The sequence below is a fragment of the Sus scrofa genome, chromosome 4 (assembly GCF_054392235.1).
Source record: "Sus scrofa isolate SSC_HxYL_T2T_F1_AM1 chromosome 4, Sscrofa_HxYL_maternal_Yorkshire_Landrace_v2.0, whole genome shotgun sequence".
NCBI classification, from domain to species: domain Eukaryota; kingdom Metazoa; phylum Chordata; class Mammalia; order Artiodactyla; family Suidae; genus Sus; species Sus scrofa.
The window spans coordinates 10,336,907-10,364,853 of NC_139386.1; the positions used below are offsets into that span (position 1 = coordinate 10,336,907).

General features: G+C 48.1%; 1 protein-coding gene and 1 long non-coding RNA gene across 11 annotated transcripts in view; one reads left to right on the plus strand and one right to left on the minus strand.

Moving 5' to 3' along the window:
• ASAP1 (ArfGAP with SH3 domain, ankyrin repeat and PH domain 1) overlaps nucleotides 1-27,947 on the plus strand; it is a 344,867-nt gene that overhangs the window by 148,230 nt on the left and 168,690 nt on the right. The window lies entirely within an intron of this gene.
• LOC146403666 (uncharacterized) lies at nucleotides 19,615-27,871 on the minus strand. The gene is made up of 2 exons (XR_014843354.1): nucleotides 27,805-27,871; nucleotides 19,615-24,258 (listed from the first exon to the last, which is right to left on the minus strand). It is a non-coding gene; the product is annotated as an uncharacterized LOC146403666 (long non-coding RNA).

Below are 27,947 nucleotides of genomic sequence, written 5' to 3' on the forward strand. Positions count from 1 at the left end.
GGAGAAGGACGAGGCTGTTGAGCAAGGTGTTCCTAGAGCCAGAGGTGACTCTTGTGAACAAAGGCACCTGTTTTTCGAACAGAGAAGCATCCAGATGCAAAATCTTCTTTATCTGGTCTTCAGCCAGATGCATTTCCGCTCAGGAAGAAGTACCATCCTCAGCGTGGGGGCAGTCTTGTCCTCTGAGAAGTCAGTGCCCCAAGCAAAACTGAGTATAGAAAAAGGAGGTCAGGTTTGGATAAGCCTTAGGCCCTTCTGAGAAGAGGGGAGCTGGAGGGATTCAAGTCTGTCCAGCCCACAGGAAACTCTGCTGGGCTGGGGTTGCAAGGTGAGTAGGTGGCCCTGTAGCCCAGCAGTGCCTCTGATGGTGTTTGGGGAATTAAGAGAGCTTTGGAAGGCAAACATGGGATGGGGGAAAAATTTTTTTTTTCTAAATTTTCCTATCTAATGTAGCCCAGGTCCTATTAACTTTGAAATGTGGCATAACTGGGACCTGGTCCAAAAATGTTCCTGAAATCTGCATGAAACCCAGTTAAGGGCCAATTTAAAAAAAAAAGAAATGGAAAAAAAAAAACTTCTTTGCTACAGCTTCAGAATATTTTTAGGAACCTTCGGAAACCAATGGCAGCACAAATTACAGCCCAGCATCAAGCCCACCTCATGCACATCAGCCAGCTTGCTGCTTATTAGGAAAGCCTTTCTGCTCCCAGGGACCAGTGTTAACAGCTGCACGCGTGTGCTTTTTGCCAGGTGTTTTGTGTGCATTATCTCACTTAAGCCTCACAGTGACTACAGGACAAGGGTTGTTATTCCTGTTTTGTAGCTGAGGAAGGGTTTTTGTGTTGCTTGTCCAGGGTGACACCTCTAGAATGTGCCAGAACACAACAGGGCCTAGTTCTGTCTGATTTAGGAACCACCGCTCTTTCCACACTGCTGCCCGGGGTAATCATTGTGGGACAGTCTTTGCAAAAAAAAAAAAAAAAAAAAAAAAAAAAGAGAGAGAGAGGGAGAGTGAATTACCTTCAGGACTTAAACACACCCTGGGAGAAAATCTAGGACATTTTTACTATTCCCCTCTGTTATATGCTTGGCCCTATCTTATCTACATTCCTGTAAATTGGCTTTGTTCATCTTTTTGACTTCCGCCTGTGTTAATTTTAAAAAGAAGACGTCTCATCATCTTTTTAATGGCTGCCATTCTCTTCCAAGTTAAACCGGAGAGTCCCTTGTAATTTGCCTCCGTAATTGCACTGTGACTTTTAGTGGTTGCTGGAGTTGGCCTTTTGCTGACTCGAGTTGTGTTCAAGAAATTCTCTGTTCTCATTAGCCAAGTAGGACATGTAACTCGTGACGCGCTTCCCACTGCAGAGGCAGAGCTGTGGCCCCGATAAGGGAGAAGAGATTTGTGGAATTCTTTGGAATTTTTATTATTTATTTATTTATTTTTGTCTTTTTAGGGCCACACCCGCGGCATATGGAGGTTCCCAGGCTAAGGGATCGAATTAGAACCACAGCCACCAGCCTACACCACCGCCACAGCAACACCAGATCTGAGCTGCATCTATGACCTACACCACAGCTCACGGCAATGCCGGATCCTTAACCCACTGAGTGAGGCCAGGGACCGAACCTGCGTCCTCATGGATACTTGTCGGGCTCATTAACCACTGACCCACGACGGGAACTCCTCTTGTGGAATTTTTAAACACGTCAAACGCACCTCAAACACAGTGACTCCTGTCCTTCCAAACAGCCTCAGGAAGCTGCAGCTGCCACCCGCTGGCCGAGGTGCAGAGTTAAAGGCGCCACACAACTGACATGTGGTGGGTTTGGGATTCAAACCCAGTTCTGTCCAGCTCCTGCAGTTTCTGGCGTGTCACATTCTCTCTGTAGGGGACGGATGGCCCAGGCGGCTCAAGGAGGCAGAATGTGGTAGGTTGCAGAGATAACGAGGCACCAGAAGAAACGGTGCTGCCTTTCTGAGCTCCCTTTCTTTCTTTCTTTCTTTTTTTAATTGAGGTGTAGTTGATTTACTGTGTTCCTTTAATTTCTGCTGTACAACAAAGTGACCCAACACCCCCCCCCCCAAACACACACACATTCTTTTTTTTTTTTTCCTTGCTGTCTTCTGTCATGTTCTAACCCAAGAGACTGGGCCCGGTTTCCTGTGCTGTACAGCAGGGCCCCGTTGCGTGTCCGTTGTAGATGTCATGGTTTCTGAGCTCCATTTCTTTACTCTCCCTCAGGACGCATCCTCTGAAGCATCATCTGAAGCTTCCTATCAGTGACCTTTTTTTTACCCCTGGCCCCACCCATAGCCTGTGGAAATGGCCAGGGATTGAATCTGATCTGCAGCTGCAACCTCCACCACAGCTTCAGCAACTCCAGATCCTTAACCCCTGTGCCACAGTGGGAGCTCCAGTAGTATGAGAATTTTAAGAGTGAGCAAGAGCACGTGTTTCAGGTCACAGGACGCTTAGAGTGGGCATAAGACAGGTCATTTTGGTCCTTGGGTGGGTTAGGAGAGAACGCTTGCTTAGGACATCGGCCGGCATGTGTTCACACGGAGCCTTGCTGTGTCGTCCGCTTTCCTCATCTGCAGCGTGCAGACGCTAACACCTCCTTCGTGTGGTTATCTTGAGAATTGAGAAGCGAGATAACGACGTGAAGTACCACCAGCAGAGTGCCCGGCACTCTCGAGGGGGCTCCGCTCTCGGTAGTGGGCAGAGGGGAGCCACGCCCTGCTCCTCAGGCCTCCCTCAGCGCCGGGGCACAGGTGGGGTTTGTGTCCAGCAGATGCTGGTGAGCTGGTGGGTGGTCCCCCCTCACTTGCTACACAGATATTCGAGCACCTCACCTTGTACCGGACAAGAGGGCATTTATAGTTTCAGGAGACACGGGATCATTTACCCGCCCCCTCCCCACCCCCAAATAGCCAAGGAAAGTGACCCAGTGGCAAGTGGTGGTCAGGTGGTGACCTTTGATGTTACAGAGGGCAAAGCTGATTTTGAAATCCCTCCGAAGCTCTGTGGCTGATTGTGCTGGGGCGGGAGTGGGGTCTTCACTGCTTCTGGCTTTGCTGTCAGAACCGGACCTTGTGCTGTCATTACAGAACGTCTTGTCACTGGCCTGTGACTGAAGGGTGATTTCATGTGTCACGAGGCAGGTTGGCTTCAGGAAATGAGGGTTTGCTGGAGCATAGGGATGGCTGTTGGAAATTGGGAAAGGGCCAGAAATGGAAGAGCTGCTTCAGCTGGGTGACTGCATCCTGGTGGGGCGGCCCCTCATTGATTTGAAAGGGTCTTGGTGACCCCCCCCGGGGGGGGGGCTTGCTGCTCATGTGGGGTCTGGGGACCCGTAGCATCAACATCCACGGGGGGCTTCTTAGAAACAAAAGCAGAGTCTGAGTCTCTGTTCGAGACCTGTTGTATCTGAGTGTGGATTTTCACAAGATCTCCAGGTGTTTGTGCCCATTGTGGGAAGCGAACTTGGCAAGAGAAGGGGCAGTTCTGTAGCTGTTGAGCCTGGGAATGAGAGTATGTTCTGGAGTCATTGAGTGTCAGTCAGTGAGCAGGGCCACCGATCAGGGGTAATTTTCTTCACGTTTTAGTACTTGCGAAGTGTTTTAAGCAACAGAATTCCAGACCGAGCTGCTGCCTGGGTATGTGTGACATGATTACTGATGAAAACAATATCCTAGTTAAAAACCGTTTTATATACATCCTCCCCTCTGATCCCACTGCCTTCTTAGGAGATAGTCTCATCTCTGCTTTATAGATAATAAAACTGAAAGCGCAGAGAGGTTATGTGACATGCCTGGCATCACACAGTAAAATCAGTAGCAGGCTTTGAACTTTAGTCTTAAAACAGCAAGTTCAGAGCTTGCCTTATTTTAAATCCTCTAATGTTTCCATAGCGGGGTATCCTAAATCCTTCATCAGGGCCATCGCTTTGTGCACGTGCACCTGTGCACCCAGGAGACAGGAGGTAATTGTAAATGGAAAAGAATCTAGACTAGGAATGGAATTCTTCAATAAACGGCTTTTGGAAAGTTTTGTGGCTGTTCTGATTTAGACCTGGAAGAGCATTGGCATGGTCCTCCTTCCTGGGGCTTTGCCTCCAACTCTTCTGTAAAGCCCAGCTCAGAGGATCCCTGCTGCGTAGAACCTTCTTTCCTGTAGGGGACAGATAGCTGGTTGCACCATTAGTGTTTTATTTATGCTTGTGTTATAGAAGGGAAACCCATGGCATATGAAAGTTCCCAGCCTAGGGGTTGAATCAGAGCTGCAGCTGCTGGTCGACACCACAGATACAGAAACGCCAGTTCCGAGCCACGTCCACAACCGCAGCTTATAGCGATGACAGATCCTTCACCCACTCAGTGGGGCCCAGGGATTGAACCCACCTCCTCGTGGATACTGGTCAGGTTTGTTATTGCTGAGTCACAATGGGAACTCCTGGCCACTGTGTCTTAATGACTTGTCTCATTATCCACCTACCCAGATAAGCCTGTAAGCTTCCTGGTCACCATTGTAGCCCCAGAGCCTGGGTTGCTCTGGCCCTCTGTATGTGTTAAATGTGTGAGCGCACCCGTCATCTAGATTCTGTTTTTGTCTCCTTCCCCCCATGGTCAGCTCTTTATGGATTTTTAATAGCATCTGCAGGGGTAGGGATGGGGGTTAGGAAGTATATGGGTGAGAGATAAAACTCAAATTTCTAGTTTGGCTCCTTTTCAGCAGCTTTTTTGCGGGGCGGGGGCGGGGGGGGGTATCATTTTAAGGAACGGGATGTCTCCCTTGGGCCTGAGGATGATCTGGTGCGTTACAGTGAGCAGACAGGCGCAGAGTGCAGCTGCGTTTGTGTGCGGTGCTTGCGCGCTGTTTTCTCAGCTTCCCCTTGGAAGCGGTGGACTGGAACAAGTGGTTCTGGGAGGTCCAGGGGTTATCAGGCTCTTCCGCAGTTTGCAGAACTTGGACGTATGGTGGCTTGGGAGCTAATGAATGAATTCATCTCCGAAAATGTAAGTGGGGGTGAATTTTGCTTCCTGATAAGTGAGTGAGGGTTTTGGCTGCTTTTTCAAGATGTGGATGAAACGTACCCATGTGTTCACGCCACTGATTCACACCATTCATTCATTTGTTTATTCCTGCACTCTGACTCACTTGTCAAATTGACCTCCCCCTTCTTCCCCCTCTCTGCTCCCTCCTCCCCTCTCCTCTCATCTCCCCGGGAGCCCGAGGGCAACACCAAGATGATAAGGATTTTTGCTGTGTAGGCGTTGCCATCTCACACCTTCCAGTTTTCTTCCTGAGCATGTCCTGGGGCAAGTGGCAGGAGGTGGCTTTTTGCAGCCCTCTTCTCTTAATGAGGACAGTCAGTCCTAGCGTAGGGACGTGTGGAGGCAGAGATGAGGGGGCAGATGAACAAGAAACTGTTTGGCCGAGGTCTTAGGAAATTATTTTTTCTGGAATTAATCCACTTGGAATATACACTCTAGCGATTGTCTATTTCTGGCTCCAGAATTTTTCTTTGGGTGGCAGTCTTGGTTCGGACTCTTGAGTTTTTCCAACAGGAGAACTTGACATTCACATTCTAAGAGTGCTCTGTAATGTTTCCATTTACATACCAGTTTCCCTCATCTTGTGCCTGGAAGGGTATGTGAATATATGCAAGAATCAGAGATTCATTTTTAGCTGAGGCAGAAGCGAGCCCCAGGGGAGAAGTCAAGATAACTGGATTCCTGAAATGGTAACTTGGCAACTCATCTCTTTCAGTTCCTTAGCCTGCAAAGCGCTTCTGTGGTTTGAGAAGCTAAGTAGCTCCTGCTTGTGAAGGTCATCTTTAGAAGGATGCTTTGCAGGTATCAGGACCCCTTATCATCTTAACACCCTTTACCCCAGGCCGCAGGTCATCAGTTGAGAAGCATATCAAAGCAAGAGGGGTGGGGAGTATATTTGATGGGGCCCTAAAATTGCTTGTGCCTTCCTGGTCCAAGGAAAAGAAGAAGGGACATCCTGGGTGTTAAAATGTAAGGAAATCCTCCCAAGGTAGAGACCAGCAAGGGGTTTGGGATGGGGGGGCGGTGGTGACATTTGAGAGGCCTCTTAAACGTGGCTGAGGCCTGGCGAAGGAGGGCCGTTGGAGGGAGGAATAGCTGAATGGACTCGAGAGGTTCCGCATGAGATCAGGCGTGTGTCCCCAAGTGGAGCAGGCTGGATGAGGCATCATAGAGCCCTGGCTCAGGTAGGCTCCCGTTTCCAAGATGCTCCCTGGCTGGCCCATGAAACCATACACACTCTGGGAAGACGGGGGAACCTGGGATCTCCAGGCGAAGGGGTTAGTGCATGGTTTTTTCATTTCACGTGCAGACTAGAACTCAGAAGGTCATGTTTCCCAAAGTACGAGCTGGCTGAGCTCTGTAAACGCAGGGCTACAGGGAGGCTTTCACCTCCAAAGACAGCATTGCCCGGTGAGCATTGGCAGGGAGGGCATACCTGTCAGAGGGGCTCTCTATCTTCTTATAATATCCTTTTTATTGCCAGTTGTTTCAGCAAGGGCTGTTTCTGTAGAAGCTGTTGATGAAAAGAAGGGCATTATTCTAAGGAGGAAGTTCTGGGAACTAGGTTGAGGAACAGTGCTCTCGAAGCCAGATCCTAGAACCAGGAAGGCTAGAAATAGGTTAAATATTCCTGCTTTATCAGAAAGAAAGCCCCAGATGAAAAGTCTCAAGTAGCTTCCAGCTTGGTTAGGAGGTAAGCTTCCCGCGTTTGCATGAATTAGCTGGAGAGCCATTTAGTGCTGCTGGAGCCAACTTTATGGCGGGAGGTCAGCAAAGAGAGGAGTTCACGGAGGGTGGACGGAGGGGGACTGGCGCTGGGCGGAAAGCCGCAACTGGGGCGCTTCTCTGCTGCCTGGTGCTTGATTGACTGTGCACAGCAGTCTAGGGAGAGGGACTAGGGCCGGAGGAAAGTCACTGCAGAGACCGAGTAGCACCACTGTGAAGTTTGAAGGGGCACGTGTGAAGTTTTAGGGAAACACCAGATCAATGTATCACGCCTGCCCCAGGTCCCTCCTATATGCTAGGCTGAGTGCAAAGGGCTAGGGGTACAAAGTTGACAAAACCATACATGGCCCTGTGCAAAATAGCCCAGGATGCTGGGTAGACCATAGTGTGACTTCAACCCTTGACATAATCTAGCTCTGGTAGCTCGCACACCAGCCTCGGGCGATTGGCCTTCTTCCTAGTTTGCAGGAGAGAAACTCAGGTGCAGAGGGCCTAGGGGGATTTGCCCATAGAGCCAGACCCTCTGGCCTCAGAGTGTGTATCTCCATCAGACTCTTTTTTTTTTTTTTTCCCACTGTACAGCAAGGGGGGGTCAGGTTATCCTTACATGTATACATTGCAATTACAGTTTTTCCCCCACCCGTTCTTCTGTTGCAACATGAGTATCTAGACATAGTTCTCGATGCTATTCAGCAGGATCTCCTTGTAAATCTATTCTAGGTTGTCCATCAGACTCTTTCCTCTGAGCTGGAAAAATTAGCCTCACTAGGCCTCCTCTCAAAATCAGCTGACCCCTTTCTCAAAGATGGGTAGGTAGATACTCAGGTAGATGGTAGGATAGGACGCTCAGCCGTACTCATCAGTGAGTCATCCACCCTCCTGCTAATTTGAAGTGACTCACCAAGCCCGTCTCACCTATTCCCCAACATCCTAAAGGGGTCCTTCAGTCCCCCTCTGCTTCCGTCCACCTGGCCTGTGTTTTCCTGACCTCTAAGGGCTTAACGCAACCCAGCTTTGCTGGATTAGAATCAAGTGATTCTGCCCAGCAGCCTCTCATTTCCCTCATGCCCCGCTCCTCCCTGTTTCTGCCTTGTGCCTCGGGGCCCGGTTGTCAGGAGGCCTGCCTTTCCCGGAGCGGCACCCCCCAGAGGCCCCCTCTGGGCTGGCCTTCGGGGAGATCGCCCCTTTCCGCCTCCCTCGGCGCCCTTCCTCTGCTGCGCCAGCGTCAAAGGCGTGGAGGTCTGTGCTCACTGCGCTGTTTCCTCACCAGGTCGGTAGATCGGATCCTGCTCATGAATTGGTGCCAGGGTTATCATTCCCCAAGGGCATGAACTTTTGCATCCGTGTGGGGTCAGATCTGCACGTAAATGTTGTGGTCGTTTGCTGTTTTGTGATTTCAGGTCATGGAGCCCATTTTTAAGCTTGGTAGGTAGGATGGATGCTCCAGTTTGATCACCCATCTCAGTCCTGGTGTAAACATGAGCAGGCAGGGGAGGGTGGCTGACCTGTACTGAGCACTTGCTGCGTATTAGGCCGCGTCCTCAGTGCTCGGCGTGCTTTATCTCACGGAAATCCTTAGAGCAGCCTTCATTTTCCAGAGGGGGAGACGCAGCATGCAGTGGTGAGTATCCTGCTGAAGCAGAAGCAAAACCTCAGGCGTTCTGGTCTCCAGACACCGTCCGTATGGGAGAGAGTTAGCTGGCATGACTTTCAGATTGTGTGGATGCTGGTGTTTTGTTTTGTTTTATAATATGAAACTAAGTGATGGGCTTAAACTATGAATGGAAATAGAACCTCAGATACACAGTGAGATAAACATCAGCAAAATGAATGCCAGCCAGGTTTTTAGTTAATTGAGAATAACTCAGTCGTTTTGTAGCAGCTTTTGATGATGGTTCCCTTTTCACTCTTCTCTACCTTAGTTTAAAAACAAAAGCAGTTTTCACCAAAGCTCACGGTTAGTGTCGCATGAGAGGTCGTGTTCCCTACGTTGGGCGTCCTGTTTTCAGGACCTGTTCATGGGTAAAAAACATCATCAAGTTATGGCAGAAACCAGAGGTAGCAAGCCTTCCACTGTGAGATGCATAAACATTTCATGTTTTTAAGAAAGTCTGGCTGTTGTCTATGGAACACAGAAACTGATCATCAATTTATTGCAACTAATTTTGAACGCCAGAGTGACACTGATCGTGGCTGCCTTCCCAGAGCTTTCAGAAAAACACAACCAACCTGTTGTGTTTGTTTCAATTGCCAAGGATGTCGGGGTTGCAGTTGGCTGGGTATTTCAGCTGCCACACACATAATGACTCTCTCTGTTTCAGTAACTAAAACAAATTAAAAAAAAAAAAAAAGATGGCTCTTAAAGAAACAAATATGATTATAATTGCATTTTTCCTTCATTTTATTTAGACCACCAAAAATCATTCTAGTGATAAGATCATTTTGTTTGGGCTAAATGTACATAAAATTCTCTTCATTCATGAAACTATTCACTACTGCTCATGGGCTGGCAATGAGCCAGATGGTTTGTTTGTTCTTCATAACCTAACGGTTGAGAACTCTTTGAACACACTCCTTTGTGTGTGTCTCTGGAGGTTCTATAAGGCAGGGGGACTGTTGAGCATCACGTCCTAGCATTTACTTTGTTAATCCTTTCCCTTCGAGCTTCCTGTAGGAGAGTGAGTGTGGGCCGCCACGCCGCCTTCTTTTTGGTCCAGGGTTCCCTGGAGTAACTCCCTCCACGTCTGAGGCAGCGGAGACTCACCTGCTCAGAAACCACTGGTAGAGACTTGTGACTTTTGGGGTCTCGAGTAAAGAGAGCGTGGAATGGAAGGTTTTCCTTTCCTCTTTCACAGGCTTTAGGACCGGTCCTTGTGGGCAGCCACCCACTTGGGAGAAGGGCGAAGGGGGTGGAAAGGAACCATCGATTTCAGTGCTTCCTGGGAAACTTTCTCCATGGGAGGAGGGCACATGGGAAAGATGCTTTCTTCTTTGTGAAGCTGTCATGCGCGCTCGCTGGTTGCTGAGATGCTTACAGCTGCATGGCTCAGCTACCCCGCCTTCCCTCCTTCCCTCCCAGTGGCTGCATCTCAGGCTACCTGGGGTCGCCAGGGTTCATTGTCACTGGCTCCCAGGTGTAGCCAGAAGAAGCCATTGGTTGGCATGAAGTGGTGATGCTCGTCTTCCTAGATCCCAGCCGTACGCTGGCTCACCCCCTCCAGTTCTCCATAAAACACAGCTCCTCTTACCCTGCCTGACATCTTACCTGGGCTCCCCATAACATTCACAGAAAACGTGGCTCCTGTTTCTGTCTTTCTGACCTTCACTTGAGCCCTACACCCTGTGGGGTGCATTACCCTGTGATCATTGGAATCCAGTTACAAATACAGTTTTGGAGGCCTGGCTATTTTTAGGATGCTTGTTTGCCCAGGTTTTATTTTTCCTCTCATTGCTCCAGTGTTTGAATGACTGTGATCACTAAATTTCCGCATCTTAGATACCAAAAAAAAACTTTCAAGGCATTCTTTAGCACCCCCCCCGCCCAAAACCTCCCAGCTTTTTAGAAACGCTGTGCATTTGGTTGGCCACTGCAGGCCCTTCCTGGGACTGCGTCCTGTCCATGAGAACCTGTGCCCTCTGGGTCGGTGAACTGGGAGTTTAGGGGTGAGGGTGGCTGAGCCGCCCTCCTCACATGCTCAGTCCCACACTAGGTTGCCTTCCCCCCATGGGTGACCAGATGAGTGTCCTGTGGGTTCCCGGTCAGATGAGCCTCTGATTACTTATCCTGAAGCTCCCAATACTGATAGGCTTATAAAGACGTGGATTTCTCTTGAGACACAGGACCATTTTTTTAGGGCTTTTGTCTTTGTAGGAGTTTATCATGGCTTTTCTCTTTAGGCTGCTACGGACGGTAACTCTGCTTTGCCCTGCAAACCAGATCTGAATTCCTCTGCCAAGTTGTTTGTTTGCATGTTTGTTTGTTTCTTTTTGGCTGCACCCATGGCATGTGGAAGTTCCCTGGCTGGAGATTGAATCCAAGCCCCAACAGTGACAAAGCCGAATCCTTTTATTTTTTTTAGGGCTGCACCTGCAGCATATTGACGTTCCCAGGCTAGGGGTTGAATTAGAGCTACAGCTGCTGGCCTACGCCACAGCCACAGTAACGTGGGGTCCCGGACCCACCGAATGAGGCCAAGGATTGAACCCACATCCTCATGGATACTCGTTAGATTTGTTTCCACTGTGCCACAAGGGGAACTCCTGATAGTTGAATCCTTAACCGCTGGTCCACCAGGGAACCCCCCCTCTGTCTTGTTTTAAGGTACCCTGCTGTCTGACTCTTCCTCCTGTATCCACTTCTCCCCTAAGGCTTTCTCTTCTTATCAGGCTGGGGTCCTCTTGCTGCTCCCACTGTTCCTGTACCTTCTTGCCCTTCCATGGACTCGCTACTCTTCTCCAGCCGTCTGCGTTATGCCATCCTTTAAAGCTAATCCCAGATCCCACGTTTCTCTGCAGAGTGGTCCCTGCTGTCCAGACGGCCTGCCTGTGTGTGGTCTTCTCTCCAACAGAAGATCCTACAGCAGAGCTCAGGAACCGGTGGCCCACATGCCACATCCAGTCCACAAGTGTTTTGACCTAGCTGCTGTCTTTCCTACATTTATGTGAAATTTTAGGAAACTTCACATAGATGTAGGATTTCTGGCTTGTTTTGAAAAAAATCAATCTGGCAATGCTGAACTCTCTCTCGAATGGCAGAAGTCAGTGGCTGTTTTTCTTAAAAGGCGGATGTCCCTATTTTGCCATAGCCGTGCCCTCTTCCTTCAAACTGAGCAGGCTCGCCGTTCATTATCTTCTTGGCTCCAGTAAGCAGTTGTGTTTTCCATCCTTTTGTTTCGAGTCTGTGTCATCCACTACCCATACCCTTTGATACTTTCAAATTGTTATTTCTGTGATTTTCATGAGAATAGGAATAACATCCTTTTAAAAATATATAATTTCCCCAAAAGTGTCCACACTCTGAGGGGTCTCTGCCAAATCAATAACTGGTTTTGAAGTTTTAGCTTCGGTGCCACAGTTGATGTACAGACCGCGGAACATTTTTTTCTTAGTTAATCTCCCCTGCCTGGTCTTAGCAACATCTGAAAGCTGGGGATGCAAACGTGATCATACACAGCTTCCTTGTAACAGATCTCAGCACCTCTGGGGCGAGGCCAGCACAGAGAGCCGTGGAGGCTGAGCCCCAGCAGAAAGGAAGAGTGTTGGAGAGAGAGCGCAGGAGGGAGGCACACAGCTTCTCTAGTCGTTAGGCCTTGGTTGTAGCATCAGCTTCCGCAGAAGGTCTCTGGTCCAGTTTAGATGTGTTCCTGTTGGATTTATTGAGCACTTCCTTGTCTCATACTAAAGGCATTTGCACACCTGATTTCATGTAATCATTGCAACAGCTTGTGAGCTAGCAACTCTTACCCTGTTTTATAGATGTGCAAACTGAGGCAGGAAGTTAATAAATTTTGTCATGAGTGATTTGAACCCAGCTTTGTCTTGATTCCAGGATCTGAGGCTGTAACCACGCTTCTAATCTGGCACTACTACAACAGGCATATCCCTCTGCCCTGATGTGATTGAGGCTGTGCTTTTGTTTTCCTGTCTATGACCTCTTGATGTCATAGTGTTTTGATTCACTTGTCTTTGCAGGGAGACTGATAATAAAGCCATTTCCTTTGAAAAAGGAAGGATTAATAGACAAATACAAATGAAATTATGGAGTCACAGTATCCTTTGGTTTATGTTTCTCCTTTTTGCTTATTTGGTAAATTAAGTAAAGAAACGATTATTTGCCAGGTATATTATTGAATCGCTGGAACACCGTGTAATTGCAGTCTTAGATACCTCTCCTCGTCAGTGTAATCAAACCGGAGTGTGTTGTAATTAACCCCCATTCCAAGATGTAGAATATACGTGAGATGCGGAGTCTTTAGAGGAGGGTGGGCTGATGTGTGCCTTCATCGAGTATCTTGATGATTGTGGGCTCCCCACAATCATCAGATAGATGCATCTCAGAACAAAGTTGCTTTTTAAGAAAGTACTATGTTTTAAAACTTCTGGTACATCGACCAGTGTTAAAGCCTGAACCAGTGAGTTAAGTGTAGACTCATGGTCCCACCCTGAGATAGAAGCCCCTCTTCTCAGAAAGGTCTGGTGCAAGAAATCAAGAATCAACCAACGCCCCCGCCACCCCCTGGTTAATGTACAGATTCGTTTAGTAAGCATGCATCAGTCTTCCTATGGGGAGACAGATGCATGCTTTAACCATGAGCAGTGATGGTATTGACCATAAAGAGATGTGTGAAAACCTAAAGCAGGGGGAAAAAGCCATAAAAGGTAGAGAAATGTTGTTTTTGTTGATCTCTAGATCTCTCAGGAGAGTAGCTATCTTTTATTGGATGGTGGGCTTCCTTATTCCTTCCAGCAACCTTTGGAGGTACATATCATTCCTAGTTTTGCAAATGAGGTCATTAAGCCCATCCAGGTGAAATAACCTGTTCAGGGTCTTACAGTCCCAGGTTGTATGGCCCCAGACCTCGGTTCTCTCCTACGGTCCAACACTGCCACCAAATATGAGGTATTTTCCGTGTATACATACGTACATGCATAGTCTAAGCCTATTTATTATTTGGGGGGCAGTGTTATTATATGTCATTTGGAAAAAGCGATTGTAAATGCACACACTCATTCGCCCATTCTGGACCAGTGACTATTATACCATGTGTATCCTGGGTTGCTTTCAATGAAATAATGCTGTTAACACTCAGAAACAGTGGACTGACTGACAAATTTGCATTTTCTTGTGGGTTTTTTTTTTTTTTTAAATTTCAATAGAAATTGAAATGTGGTTGGATGTTGATGTAGAAAATTAAACACACTTCTGGTACTCTTCCCAGCTCTGAATAAATAATTGTTCTGAAGTTTAAGTAACAGAGTAGTTTTTATTCTTTTATTACAAATTTTCATCCTTAAGCAAAATCTCTGAGTATTTATGTACCCCTCACTCCTGCTTTTCTGTTGCCTTTTACTGGCCTGGATAAGTAAGTCTGCGGTTTGAAGCCGGATGAGCCCATTAGTGTGACAGAATTACCCTGCATGATGCATGCTAAGAAAAGCTCCAGCCCAGATGCTGAAAAGGCTGGCATGATTGACCCCTATCTCTCATGGTAGATTGGGTATCCAGAACTCCTTCCAGGAGTAGTGCTGACTTGTGACGACTTCGTTGTCAAAAGGAGCCATTGCCACAATTAGACTCTATGCACAAAATGCCCAGGATTTGGGAGAAATATAAGCACACCACCACTTCTCTCTCCTTGTGCTCTAGGCCAGAGGTCAGTAACCAGTTCTATGTAGACGGATTCTTCTGCGATCCATAGCTGAGGAATAAAGAAGGTAGAAAAGGGACAGCGGAATATTAGAAAGAGCACTGGTAAAACCATCTTTGTTCAGGTCTGTCAGTGCCACTCACTGGACTGGTGACCTTTCTTTAAGGCCCCTTGATCCCTCTGAATCATGGTTTCCTTGTCAGCTACACCAAGGCAATAACATCAGCTCTGCCTGCAACTCTCTTTTTAATGACCAAGTAAAATAAGGAACATGCAGGTGCCAGTTTGACAGACTCTGTAACGGTGGAAAGTTACTGAACCAAGACACAGACTCAGGTCTCTAAGCTGGTACGTGGTTGGTGTTCACTGAAAGTTAGTTCCCGTCTCCTCCTTTTAGCCTTAAGTTTTAAGCTGATTATTCCGGGGGTGGTGGCGTCCACGCAGGGCAGGGGCCCTCTTGGTCCGGGATGCCCCAGACTGCCGTGGACCAACTTCCCCCTTCCCACCTCTTCCTTCCTTGCTGCCACTTCTCTTTCCACTATTTCATCTCTTTTTCCATCTCCTCTTTCTTACAGAACTTATAGAATATTTTTAGAGTTTAGAGAAATCAAGAACTCTTCTAGTCAAATCTGTTTCCTTTACAGATGAGGGAGCTAAAGCTGAGAGGTTAGTTTCTTGCTCAAGAGCACCCAGCTAGTAAGCAGCCTGGCTGGTGAATCCCATATGCTCAATTTCAAAAAGCAGATCCGTTTTCACCACACCATGCTGCTTTTAAAATTTTGTTCCCAGAGAAGGGGCTCCCCAACCCCCTCTTTAAAAATATGGTTAAATATCTCTGCAGAAGTAGCTTTCTAACACCTGCTATTAACATTCAGTGCGGTGTCAGCCAGGCCCTCGCGTCCCCTGGTTGTCGTGTCCAAGGCAGATTGTGGCAGAAAGCGTGGGTAACTTCAAAACCCCTAACCCTGGGTGTCTGCCTCAGACCGTGCAGGAGATAAGCGTGATTTCCTTTGCCTCCCCTGTGTAATTCTGCGCTCCTGAAACCACAGGGTTCAGGGGCAGGCGTAGGATTTATGCTCTTCTGTTCATTTGGTTTTTTTTCTTTCTCAGTCTCATTGCACATCAAGTGCTGGAGGCCTCGGGGTTTTGCTTTTACCTAACTAGCAGACAGACCGAGACTCTAAGCCTAGGTCTGTTCCATTCCTGATGAGCTCTGTGACTTTCTAGAACTCCCCCTCGCTTCAGCTTTCTCACCGGTGAGGCGGGGTTGCGGGTTCCTGACTTGTTGGTCTCAAAGAGTCGTTTTGAATCAACTAATAGAGGAGGAAGGGCTGGGCAGACATGACTGTGAGGGCTGTTATACAGAGACTTTAGAGATAAAAGACCTGGATTTGAGTTCTGGTTCTGCCCCCAGCGTGGTGACTGGGCTGAGGGGCAGGATGCTGGGGGTGCCCAGAAGCAATGGCTATCTCTCCTGCATCCCCCCCTTCCCCTTCGTTTAAAAGGATATTTGCTGCATATGGAGTGCACACCCTCGGCCTTATTTAGGGTACTTTTTCTCTCTCATCTGTCGTGTGTCTCCGTCTGATATGTGTGCCCCCTGGCTGCAGAACCGGATGGTCTATCTTGAGAAAGAGGAAGAGGGGCACAGAGAGATGGGGGGAGAGTGCAGAAAAGAAAAAAGAAACATTGATTTGAGTGGAAGACTTTTGCGAAGAAAGAGGAATGCTTTCTCGTTGGCAGAACCGTCTTCATGTGTTTCTAATGAAACAGAAGCCAGTGAGCCTCTGGTTTATTTCTTTGTTTCCCTCCTGACATTGTTGACGTCAGCAAAAAAACGCAGTTTGTGTTTTGGAGAGGGCCGTGTCTTCTTTTTCCATGTAGCGTAGGAATGGTGACTTCCACCTGCCACACCCTGCTAAAATAATAAAATGTGTCTAGAATGTGGGATGTGACTAGAGCTTTCTGAGGTCGGTTAGATCCATCCTAAAGATCTGGGCCCCGAAAGTTCTCTTGGGAGTGCCTCTGTGGCCACAGTGACGAACCGGCATCTCGTTGCCTGCCGAGTATTTACTATGCTGGTTCCCGGGTACTCGCTGCTTAAAATCACGTGAAGGAGCCCATCGTCTTAGGATGTTAGCGCTCACTGACACACGTTAACATGGTCCCTGGATGGGGGGCCCGCTGTCCAGCACACTCGTTAGGTCTCTCCTGGCCCCTCACTGAGACACCCAGTCTGCTCTGGGTTTCCTCCTCTCGTCGCCAGGAGTAGGTTTACCCATTTGAGCTCCCCCCAATGGGCTGGCCTCCTGCTGTCACCAATAAGGACAGCCACTTGGGGTCTGAAAACTGCGCTGCCAGTTCAGCGTGACAGGGCACCCGTCGCCTGCAGCTCTCCGTCAGCAGGTGCCGTGGGAGCCAAAAGAGACATTTGTGATCTGGGGATAAAAGGGGAAACGCTGGTGAGAAATCTCACCGTAAGTCATGTCCAAACTTGTGAGCCGATGGCTGCCTGTTTGCAGTGTTTCCTGAAGCATTTGAAAACCATTTCTGTGTCTCTCCTTCCTTCGTGGCCCCCGTCAGAGTCAGACCCTGCGTTGTGGTGCCATGTCGTTAGCTGTTGAGTGCTGTGACGCTGTCATGAGAACAGTTGGTGTCACATTGCTCATTTTGTGTGGGTGTTGGGGGGAATTTTGGCCTTTACAATTTTTTTGTTGGTGTTCCTCTTACATTTTTAAAGATGGGATTGCCTAAACATTTTTCCACATGGCAAAAATTAGAATTTGGCAGTTGGTGTCTGTGTGTTGAAATGACTTTTCTGGTTCTTTCAGGTCACCCTTAATTGCTGTGTGCTTTGTGTTTTAAACGCACTGGACATCAAGAGCTGATGGTCTCGGTGGTTTTCCCTTGTTGCCTGCGGACAGTCCCCCCCCCCCCCTTTACATCCGTGCTGCAAAGTGGGAACCACCTTGGAGGTGAAGGGCCAGACCAGGTGAGGCAGGGACAGCTCAGTCCTTCCTGCTCTCTGGCCCCGTGTGGCCCCCACTCTTTTTGTTCCTCGGTCGTGTTCCTGTTACCACGGCCTGTGGTGCTCGGGCCGAGCACCTCATACTCTTCCCTCTGGGGGGGGGTCTCTCCTGGAAGGTCGGGACGGGGGCCGAGGTGTGTGCATCTCACAGCACCTCGGGTGATTCTGATCTGGGGGCGGGTGTGGGGAGGCAAGGACAGTGACACACAAGCCACTCTTAGGAATTGGGAGGCTTCGTTTCCACCAAAGGCAGGGTCCTTGGGTCTTCCAGTTTCTTCTCTGCCACCGCTGCTCCTGGCAGGATCGGCAAGCCGCCCTCCCCACCCTCTGCTCCAGCTGCGGGCCTCCTCTTGACTCAGATCCTGCCTCTTGGTCGAGAGTCACTCGTGCTACCGCAGAGCTTTTTTTGTGAGTGTGTGTTTCTAGTTTTGGCTCATGTGATCAGGTGCCATAGTCTTTATTTTCTCAGTTCAGGTCGAGCCTGCCAATCACAGTTCTTCCTGTTTGGTCGAAATTTAGTCGGGTATTCACTCCAGATGACCACAGCCCCAGCTGGGCTCGTGTCCCAGGAGGCCCCATGAAGGACCCACCAGGGACCCTCCACTCCTGCAGCTCTTGCTTCCTCAGGGCACCTGCCAGTAACACAGGCCATTGGTCTTTGTGTGGCATGACTGAGTGTAAGACAAAAAGCAAATGCGGAGTTAGGAGTTCCAGTCCAAGCTCAGCCCCTTGGCAGCAGTGTGGTGGGGGCACATCAGTGAGCCTTCCTGGGACTCGGCTTCCTCCTTTACAAAGTGGGGCTGACAGAGCTCTACTCACGGTAGTAGGTGGAATGTGGATGGAATCGCTTTATGAACCTACGCAAAGAGAAGATGCTGTTGTTAACAACCAGAACCAGCTGCCCCCACCCCATCTTCATGTCTTTTTTTCTCGGCTTTATTGAGGTGGAATTGGCTTAGAGCATTATGTAAGTTTAAGGCGCACAGCATAGGGGTTTTATATATGTGTATGTTGCAAATGCTCACCACGGTACGGTTGGCTAACACACCCGTCACCTCGTAATTACAGTCGTATGCATGTGTGGTGAGAATTTTTAAAGTCTGTCCTCTTAGGAAATTTCAAATAAACATACGGTGTTATTACCTGCAGATACCACGCTGTACCTGAGAGCCCCAGAACTTACTCCTCTTACAACTGGATGTTTGTACCCTTTTATCCCCTTCACCCCCCCCCCTTTTTTTTTTGACAAATGAAGACCTGGCTCTGGGAGTTTGCTCTGCCTGGGGACACCACACCTTATTAATACCAACACCAGACCTAGAAGCCAGGCCGGCAGGTTCTTTCTATATCTTTTTTCCAGCGCGAGGCATCCCTTCATTCAAGGAAGGTCCTGGGTCTGAGTCTTCCGCTCTTTCTCTCCGAGCAGCTCGCCTCTTTGGAACTTGGCTCTGTCCTTGATCCCTGTCTTCAGCTCTCCTGTGCTTGGAGCCTCTTACGAGGTCCAGACATTGTCAGGACATTTCCTCCTGCAAAAATGAAGCTGGGTTTACCTTCATCCTGGTGGTTGGTTGCCTGCATGCTTCTCCAGTCCTGTTCTCGTCTTCTCGAGGAATGTAAACAAACAGTGAAGTCAGAACGAAAAAGCACGCAAAATCCCTTCCATCCGACACGGCTCCTTCAGTAAGCATTTTACTTCTCAGAGTGAAGGCTTCACGCTGTGCGTTCCCTGATTTGGAAGCGCTTCCCGGCTCCTGTGCTGGCCACGGGCAGGAGAGCTTTCGCACACCAGCCACCGGGGCGGTGGGATGTCTCCGGGGGCTGGAACAGAGCGAGGGGTATTGACCCGCGCTCGTCAGCCTGAAAGTGCCTAAGTGGGTAGCAGCCCAAAGCCATTACCGCTGCCTTCAGGGCAGGGAGTGATAACGGAGTAAGCGGGTCCCTGTAGCCTGGTTGACCTGTAGAAAGCCCTACACAGGCCTCTTTGTTCACCCATTTATTTCCGCCCGCTGGAGTCCAGAATATACCTCTATATGGGGAAATCGCCCAGCTGTGGGTTTCAAAGCTCTTGGACGAGGCGGAGCTACCATTTATTGACTGTCTTGTGAGAGCTTGGAGCACAGGATTTCGTTCTCGTGGCCCGTGTGATCCTGCAACCCCTCCCAAGGGCTCGGGTGCCTATGGGAGAGACGGCACTTGGTTTGGCCAAGCTCGTCATCGAGCACGTGCGTTCTGTGTTGGTGACTCCTCAGAAACCACGAGATGAATGACTCCTGGGTTAAGGTTATATGAAAAATTAATTTGAGCAGACCAGGGAAATGGCTTTTAAAGGTAGGGAGAGACAACGGAGTCTGTAGTTCCTCTTTAAGGGTTTTTTTTTTTCCCAGCAGGTAGGAATAAAAATTACCTTCCCAAGGTTCCTCTATGTTCGGGAGAGGTTTTGTTTCTTCTCCTTAAAAAAAAAAAAAACTCAGATGTTAAGATGTTAGGGCCAAAAAAATATACGGGACGAAGATCTGACTTAGCCCATTTAATTTTTATTTTATCATGCAGGTTTGAGTTAAAAGGATATTTTTGCCCACATGAAGCAAAATATCATCAACACAAAAAATTTTGAATGTGTAAGAAACTTGTCTGTACAGTTGGTTACCCAGTGGGCATTTTTAACAAGGGAAGTTATTTCCTTTTGAACACAGAGCCATTTCCGTGTTAGACCAGAGATGGGACTCAGAGACTGCTATAGAAACAGGCACCATCAAAATACATGGGACTTGAGAAATACTCTAGTCAAACTCAGGCCACCGCACATTAGTGGGTCATGAAAGGATACTAGTCTGATCCTTAGTAAAAGAAAGTTTGATCTTAGTGGGGGAAAAAACCTAAGGTGCCTTTAGAGCCCTTTCAGTTTTCTGCCTCAGCAGCTGATGGTGAGCCCGAGGGGGCGTCGGGGCGGGCGGGGGCGGCCGTCGTCAGTAGCTAGCGGGCGTCCCCCGGGCTGCAGTTGAGCGTGTTTAACGTTGTTTCTTTCCCGCTGTTGACCCTCCAAGCATGTGTGTAAACTTGAACTTGTCACTACCTGTATTCCCAGGACATCCTGTTAACAATTTTTTGTCCACTTCCTTGCAGTTAGAGGTACACTCACGATCACACAATGGCTGTTTTATCTGGAAACTATATTACAGAAATCTGCCGTGGCCTTCTAACTCTGGGTTTGTGGGTAATTCTGAAAACCTCAGATTTTACTTTCAAATCATCCACAGCTCAACCAAGCTCTGCCTTTTTCCGAAGTCTGAAGAATGCCTCCCAGACAAAAGGCCGATTTCAGTTGACCTTAATTCTCCCTCTGCCGCATTCCTTTAGTTCTGTGTGTTTGAAATTCAAGGCCTGTTCTGGTTTCAAGTACACTTTCTAAAAAGTCTAAAACAGAAATGTATTATTGGACTGCTAATGCCTCACGGAGGCCAATAATGGTTTTATGTCCACGAGCCACAGCGCTTTTCTCGTTGGGGGTTTAAGTGCCTTTGAGTGTTCCTGCTGCTTCTCCTCCCTCAGCTTGCTTGAATCACACTCCGAAACTTGATCTTGCTCTTGTCCTGCATAGTGTAAGCTGACAGTGGGGAAATTGTTGGGGGGCGGGGCGCGCTCAGGGGAAAGTCTTCAGTGTAACAAACGTAGTGTAATTTTGTCGAGACTACACATGATTCTTGAACTAGAGAGTTATCAAGAAACCTGAATCCTTTTTTTTTCTTTTATTCCCCCCTTTTTATGGTCCACACCTGTGGCATGTGGAAGTTCCCAGGCTTGAGGTCAAATCCGCGCCTCATCTGTAACCTATGCCGGAGCTTGTGGCAGCGCTGTGTCCTTATTAACCCAGTGCATTAGGGCAGGGATCAAACCTGAATCCTCACTGAGACAAGTCGGGTCCTTAACCCCCTGAGCCACAATGGGAACTACCCCTTCTTTTTTTTCAAATTTAGTAAATGAGCACCAATAGCACATTGAAGAAATTTTTGGAGAATAAAGATCACCCATCATGACACCACTCTAACCTAATTATTTTTAGTTATTGCTATTCAGTCTTTGATGCTTCATACATTGCTTTAAACAATTGCCACTTCGAAAATTTGCCTTTTTTTTTTTTTTCCTCCTATACGTAATAGCACAAGTATTGCTCTGAAGTGTTGCCAGCCCTGTTATTTTAGGGGCCACATAATATCATCATATAGATGTTCCTTAACTTACTAAACCATTTCTGCGTTGTTGGGTCTCCAGAGGTTGCCCGCAGTTGGGCTGAGACCATCCATGCAGGGATCCACTTTTGAGTCATCGGCCACGCCCCACCCTCCGCCGTCAGTGACCTCCTTGGGCTGCTTTCCCAGACCTGAGATTCTTGGACAGAGGGAACAAGCACCATCTTTTGGCTCTTGTGCTGCCATGTTGCTTTGTTAAGCTGTTGCGTAGCCACAGAGACAAACCATAGTTTTTGGAAAGAAGACTCTTTCAGCTGCTTCCTGGGTTTCTCTCTAGAGAGAAGGCCTCTTCCACCCTCTCCTTTAAATGACCCCTTAGGAGAAGGCTTTCCCAAGGAAAAAATGTCATCAGTCACAGATGATTTCACGGCGTTTATGAAGGAAATGTATCCTATCCAAAGGCCATGGGATGCTCCACCCTGACCTCACCGTTTTGTAAGAAGGGGGTAGAGGACTTCCTTCAACATGGCATTCATTTATTACTTACAGTGGGGGTTTTATTTATTTATTTATTTTCTAAGCAAAGGAGAAGAGGGTTCTGCCTAGACACCAGAATGGTTCGGTGCCCAGCTGTAGTTAGACCATCTGGGTTTGACTTCTGGCTGCCCGTTACCTGCCGCGTGACTCTGGGCAAGGTGCTCAGCCTTGCTCATAAGTAAATCACAGTCATCATCTGATTATCCCCATCTGATTAGGGTACTGTGGGGGTTTAGTCTGATCAATCCACTGAAAGTGCTTAGTACAGTGTCTTGTGTAGTGCTCAGTAAGTCTTAGCTGTCTGTATTATATCATAACATACCTGCTCTGTCCCTCCTCTTCAAGGTCTGTGAATTACTTGAGTACTGTATCCCTTACTCTCTTTTTCACTGAATTCTAGTGGCCCTAGAGCTTGTGTTTAACTGTAGGCTTTGGTTTAGCAGGGGGTTGTGCTCTCCGCTGGGTTAGCCAGGGCTTTCCCAGGTAGAGAACGTGAAGGGGGCTGAGTGTGCTTGTTTTGAATCTGATCGTGGCTCCCTTTGTTCTCCATACCTGCAGGATGTGCTTAAGAGATGGTTGATAAGTAACATATTCTGAAAAGCTCAAAGAACTGTGGTTATTAGCTTTTCTAAATTTCATCACTTTCCTGTCCACTCTTTCACCACTCTTCTCTCCTTCTGGAACTTTATTAGAGGAGCGTTTGGACCTTCCCATTCTGTCTTCCATGCCTCTTAATGTCCTACTTTCTCTGTGCTGCATTCTTAGGATAATTTGACCAGAGGAAGACCAGCTCACTAACTCTCTTATCAGCTGTGTACAAACACCATTCCTTTGTCAGAGATATTTTTTCATTATTGGGAAGATCCGGTTCATATTTTTTCACATCTGTCGTTCATAACATCTTGTTCTTTGCTCATTTTTATTATTTTAGGTCTTCATTTTTTACAAATTGGGTAGTCCATTTAATTAGCTCAGATTCTTAGGGAAATTTGTTCCCTTTTTTTGTATCTGCTGATAACCACTCTAGGCAGATTGCTGTCTTTTATGTTTTTGTATTTGGGGAAGGTAACCTCATTATCAGGAGGGCTCTCTGGGCGATTTGTATGACCTGATTCAAAGTCTTACGCTCCAGAGTGGTTTTACATTTATTCTCCTGGGGTGCTTCCAGCCACAGGCCCTTTTGTTTTATTTAATTTTAAGACCTTTTTTCAAAGACCTCAAACTTACTGAAAAGTGCCAAGTATAGTTCACAGAGCTTCCCACCACCGCCGCTTCAGATTAAGTTTCTAACTTGAAACCCCCTGGGCCTGGATGTCCAGACCCCGTTTATCAATCACTTTTCAGCTCAAGTGCCAGACCCGCACAAGTGGAACCACTCGCCAGTGGTGACGCAAGCTCAGGTGAGGCTTTTCCACGCCAGCCCCCAGCCTAGACACATCCCAGCTTTATTTTTCTCTCTCTCTCTCTTTTTTAAAATTGAAGTATAGTTGATTCACAGTGTTAATTTCTGATGCAGCAAAGTGATTCAGTTATATGTACATGTGCATATATATACACACACATTCTTCTTTAGAAAGTATTCTTTTCCATTATGGTTGATCATAGGACACTGAATCCAGTTCTCTGTCCTCTGCAGCAGCATCTCGTTGATTCGCCCTTCATGTGTAATAGCTTACATCTGCTAACCCCAGCCTCCCACTCCATCCCTGCCCCAGCCCCTCCCTTTGGGCAACCACAAGTTCGTTGTCGATCAGACCAGCTTCCTTGCATCTCACTATGCTCTTAGGGATCCTCCGCACCCCCAGTTCACCCTTTCATTGAGATCAGGGCCCCCACAAGCGTCTTGACTTCAGTCAGGAATCCAGCTCCTCACCTGTGAGTCACCCTTTCCTGCCCCTCCAAGGATGTTGAAACCTAGGCCCGCCTCGGTGGCCTCCCAGGCCTGTGGCAAAGGCAGCTCACGTGCTTCCGCAGTCATGTCTTACTCTCTTGCGAGCTCACTGGATGTCGGTCACATTTGATCCAGAAGCTGGGCCGCTGGAAGTCCTTCTTTGCTTTTTTATTTCGCGTTGGGGAAAGTAGAGGAAACTCCCTCCCAAATCCTGACTGCTTGTGTGATCATTCACTTCCGGAACATTTATGAACATCTCCTGTTATTCTGCCTGTGCTGGGGGAACCGTGACAGAAACAAGACTCGGCGCCTGTCACAGTTCTTACTTAAAGCCACCAATGGCTGTGTGTTACCCTGAGAAAGGGCCAGCTCCTTGGCCCGGTTCACAATGTTTGGAAGATTTTTCTTTTCTTTTTTTTTTTTTAACACTCCTTGCACACCAGGGGTTCTAGTCTACATAGCTTCTCCTTGCCTCTGCTCACCCTTCTTTCTTTCTTTCTTTTTTCGTCTTTTGTCTTTTGACGGCCGCACCGGCAGCATATGGAGGTTCCCAGGCTAGGGGTCGAATCAGAGCTGTAGCTGCCAGCCTACACAACAGCCACAGCAACGTGGGATCCGAGCCGCATCTGTGACCTACACCATCGCTCATGGCAATGCCGGATCCTTAACCCACTGAGCGAGGCCAGGGATCGAACCTGCAACCTCATGGTTCCTAGTCAGATTCGTTTCCGCTGCACCACGGTGGGAACTCCCCCTTGCCCCCTCTTTCTTAAAATGTCCTTCATGGTGCTTGGAGCACATGTACTCTTCAGAGGCTGGTGAAACACCACTTTCTGCGGGACATCCCCCCAAGCCCTGAAGCACACAGTTAGCATCTCATGCCGTCACTGTGGTTCACCTGTGCTGCACTGGCACTGTCACCCTGGCATGTCTCTGCAAGAAGAGGACTTACCCTTTCTGTCAGTATTTTTTCACTTGAGTAGACTGTTTCCCTGTGTGTGTGTATATGCATTTTTGTTGCAGTATAGTTGATGCCCAGTGTTATATAAGCTTCAGATGCTCAAGGATTTACCCCCCTATCTTATTTGCACTCACAGGAAAAAAGCACAGACACAGTGCTTCGCACATTCTAAGCACTTACCTAAATTCTGAATGAACTGATGCTGTTGTGTGTATGAGTAGCTAAATAACAATTCAAGAATGCAGTGGTTGGAGTTCCGTTGTGGCTTAGCAGGTTAAGAACTCGACAGAGTGTCCGTGAGGATGTGGGTTTGACCCCTGGCCTTGCTCAGTGGGTTAAGGATCCCATGTTACTGCAAGCTGCCATGTTGGTTGCAGATGCACCTCGGATCTGGTGTGGCTGTGGCTGTGGCGTAGGCCAGCAGCCGCAGCTCGGATTCAGCCCCTAGCCTGGGGACTTGCATATGTCGAAGGTGCAGCCCTACAAAGAAGGGGTGGGGGGAGAATATAGTTGTTACAGTGTAACGAGGAAAGTGGTTGAGACAACCATTGTTTGAAAAGGGAGACACTGCATAGGCTGACGTGGTATCAGAGATGGAACTCAGCCCATCTGGCTTCTGCTTTGTCTGTCTTTTCCCTGCCGCTTAGTCGGAGTTTGTGTTTCTTCATGAGAGGGAGGAAGTGCTCCACGCACTGCTGGCAGCTCTCTCCCTAGGCATTTCGGGGCAGCGGGGTAAGTGGGCAGCCAATCCGGTGGGCCTGAGAGTCACATCAGCCTAGCAAGGTGCTGGGAGTCACAGGACTGAGGGAGGCCCTGCCGCAGGTGAAATGTGGAAGGAGCCGGGAGGTGAGCCCCCCACCCCCACCCCCCCGCAGTGTTCCCTCCGCATTTAAGGGACTCTGTCGTCTAGTCTCAGTCTGGCCAGCATTCTTGGTTTGATTTGCCTTGAGGTTAAGCCCAGCCCAGGCATCCTGGAGTCTCATTGTCTTCCCTCCCTGCGGCGACTGGAGGCACACAAGAAATCCTGCAGGCTAGTCTGTCTGCTCACCTCCACACCACGTCCCATCAGCCTGATGAGGATTCTTCTGCCGCGTCGAGTTTCCAGGTTGGAGGGGGCTGGAATTTCCCAGTTGGCAGTGCGTGCAGCACAGAGATGTCTGAGAGGAAGAGCAGGGGACTAGGGGACCGCCTCTTCGTACCTGCATGACTGTAAACCAGCTGCCTCACCACGCTGAACCTCAGTTCTCTTACCTGTGACTTCATGATAATGCCTGCCTTGCAAGGCTGTTTCCAGAAACCATTAAGGATCTTATGTGCCTGGCTCATAGAACGCACTCCGCATTGGTAGTTATCCGTATGGGCGGCAGATCTCGGGGTGACCCCGTGCTAGGGCCTGGAGCAAGTTGGCTGACCTTGATTCTCTCATCTTGAACATGATAGCTCTGTGGCCTACGGAGGTTAATAATCCTCCCCTCGTGGGGTGGTTCTGAGACCAAAGGAATTAACGGAGAGCTTCCTCCCGTGAGCAGAGACTCACTTAAACTTTCTCAAAAGCAGTGATGGGGAGGCAGGTAGTTCCAGGCCCCCTCGTGGTCTCTGTCTCACATGTCGCCTTTTCTGCATCCCTGGACCGGCTTCTGCTTTGTGTAGCTTTTCCCTGCAGCTTAGTCGGAGTGTGTGTTTCTTCATTAAGACAGATATGCCTGGTCCGTCATGGTTTGTCCTCTGTCGTCTTTTCCCTCCTTGGTCTAGAGCAAGTTCCCGAGAGGGTCCGCTCTGATCAGTCCAGCGCATCTTTCTTTTCTCCAGCCGCATCATGGGTTGATGGGCAGGCCTTGGTCAAGCTACTTGCCTGGTCCAGTTAGTATTCACTAGAAGAAGATTGTGGTCCCTTTGCATGAAACCTGGCTATCTCTTGTCTGGTCTTTGAGTTGGGACTTTTTTTAAAGGTAGGTGTTTTGATCAGCTCACAGTAAATGCCATAGTAAATGCTGTGTTAATAAACACTGTTAAGTATTTTGGAGGATCATTTTCTGTGTTTCCATGTTCCACACAAGTGAGACAAAGGTTAAGGAGAATCTTTGCCTTCAGGAGCTGTTCTCCTCCCTCTTGACACAAGGCAGACCTTTGGTTGGAATGTAACAAACTCTGTACAATGAGTCAAGACTTCCACTGGTTTGCATTTTTCATTGGCGTGTCATTCAAGGAAATCCTGGCTTTTGGGTCATGGAACAGGCCTCTCTGTTTATCCTTCTGCAGAAGTAAAATATTTGAAGTATTTAATAATGCATCTGAGAATAAACTTGTGTTTTGCGGCCTGTTCTCCTAGAGCTTTTTGGGAGAATTTTCAGTGAAGCCTATTTTATAAATATTTTCAAAATTTTGTGATAGCTTTTATCCCAACATGGATCGTGAAAAGGGAGGCGTCCTTACAGTCTGAATATTAGTTGAAGGGATTTAAGAAACAAAGAATTCCAGTTGACATTGAAAGACTACTTTCTTCATAGTATAAAAGTATTATTTTTCATCTCAAGTGATTCCTGAAAGGGACAGTGCATAAACCTTCTGTCACCTATCTAATAAGATCCCACATAGACTTTTGTTTTTTAAAGCAGCACTGGGAACATGTAGACAATTTATGACATAACATTTTTTTTTCTCACATGGTGATTGTTATTAGAAAAGTCTGCATAGTCTATATTCTCCATATCTAACAGTTACTTTTATTTCGGAGCATGCAGTCTTGTAAGTTTTTATAGTAATCATAAAGTTCGTTTGTTTTTTCCTTTTATACCTGGTAGCCACATTTATTTATTCTGCAGTTGTTGGTGGAATGCAGAGCGTATGTAAGAATTGTCAGAGTTCCCATCTTGGTGCAGCGGAAGCGAATCTGACTAGGAACCATGAGGTTGTGGGTTCGATCCCTGGCCTTGCTCAGTGGGCTAAGGATCCGGCGTTGCCGTGAGCTGTGGTGTGGGTCACAGATGTGGCTCGGATCTGGCGTTGCTGTGGCTCTGGTGTAGGCCGGTAGCTACAGCTCCAATAGGACCCCTAGCCTGGGAACCTCCATGTGCCACAGGTGCCGCCCACAAAAGACAACAACAACAACAAAAAAAGAATTGTCAGGCTTGCTGAGAGCCAACTCTTGGTGGTCACGGGACTAATAAAGAAGGGAAACGCTGAGAGAGGGAG